Consider the following 1,572-nt stretch of genomic DNA (forward strand, 5'->3'; position numbering starts at 1 on the left):
GGAAATTCAAACCTTAAAGACCCAACTTAGAGACTTACAGGAACAAAGTCAGCGCCAACGGATGGCGGAGGAGGAGCGACGTTTGGCGGAGGAGGAGCGATGGCGGGAGGCGGAGGAGGAGCGATGGCGGGAGGCGGAGGAGCGACGTTTGGCGGGGGAGGAGCGATGGCGGGTGGAGGCGGAGCGACGACAGCAGAGGGATGAGCAACAGGATAGAAAACTTCAAGATATGGCTGCTTTGGTTAGACAGCTCAGTCAATCTCAACATTTCCCCCCGCCACCACCATATTGAATATTGTCTATTGTTTTGAAACAATTTAGGTTTGTTTTTAACAATTTAGTTTTTGTTTGGTTGGAATAATTGTAGTTTAACTTTAATGTATGATATTTAGTTCTATTTTGCCTTTTTATTTTCAGTTTTAATATTGTACAAATTTGCAGGTTTTAAATACAGGTATTAAATACAGGTTTTAAATATTAATTTTAAAATAAATTTAAAATATTAATATTTATATATTTTTCCGATTTTTTAAAAACAAATTAATTCTTTTAGAAATATTTTTTTTTTTAAAATATTAATATTTATATATTTTCCCGGCAGATTTCCGGCGGATATATCCGCCGGTATTTAAAAAAAAATTATTTCTTTTAGAAATATTATTTTGTTACAAAAATATTATTAGTTATATATTTTTCCGGCGGATATATCCGCCGGTATTTTTTTTTTTTAAATGAATTCTTTTAGAAAATATAATACGCTTTGATGTGTTACAATGCGTTATGACGTGTTACAATGCGTTATGACGCGTTACAACACGTCATTTTGTAAGACATGGTATATTTTTACTCTTTTTTAAACATATAAATTGAAAATTAAATGATAATTATGTTCCACATCTAAGACTTAAATAAAAAGCAAAAGGAAATGAAAAACTAAAAACCCTAAATAGATGAATCTTTACTCTCATTCCATATACGGAGAGTCGAACAAAAATTCTTTGAAGATTGATTAAAGTAGTAAGTCGAGACTCAAAAAATTAGTCCCAATTTTCCACTCTTGATAGAATTTTTTACAAGTGTCATTTATTTGATATAAATGGTTTTTCTTTTCTTTATAGTTTTATAACTGTATTGACCTTAGATTGTACTATGAGATTACCCAAAATACTAACACACAGAAGTACATATCAGGGATGAACCTGTTTAGGTGGTATAGGTGGCACGTACCACCGTATTATTTCTCCGTCGAAGGGTAAAAATTTAGGTTTGTGAATGGTGCAACCGTACTGTTTTAGGAGGTGCTACCGTATTATTTCTAAAACTTAAAATGGTGCAATTGGAAGCCCAGTTCTGTAAATTAGAAACCTAAATAAATTGAAACTTTAAAGCYTAAATAAATCAAATTGAAACTTTAAAGCCCAAATGCAAAGGCCTTAGCCRGCCAAACAAATCCGTGGATGTATATTGTGCGAGACGAGACCGAGACAAACAGTTGAATAGATGCGAGAGAGACGAATGGGAATCATGGAATCAAACGAGATGAAATCAGAAATTGGAGGATGAATCGGACGA

The sequence above is a fragment of the Cynara cardunculus genome, unplaced genomic scaffold (assembly GCF_001531365.2).
Source record: "Cynara cardunculus var. scolymus isolate 2C unplaced genomic scaffold, CcrdV1 Un_Scaffold_9144, whole genome shotgun sequence".
In the NCBI taxonomy this organism is placed as follows: domain Eukaryota; kingdom Viridiplantae; phylum Streptophyta; class Magnoliopsida; order Asterales; family Asteraceae; genus Cynara; species Cynara cardunculus.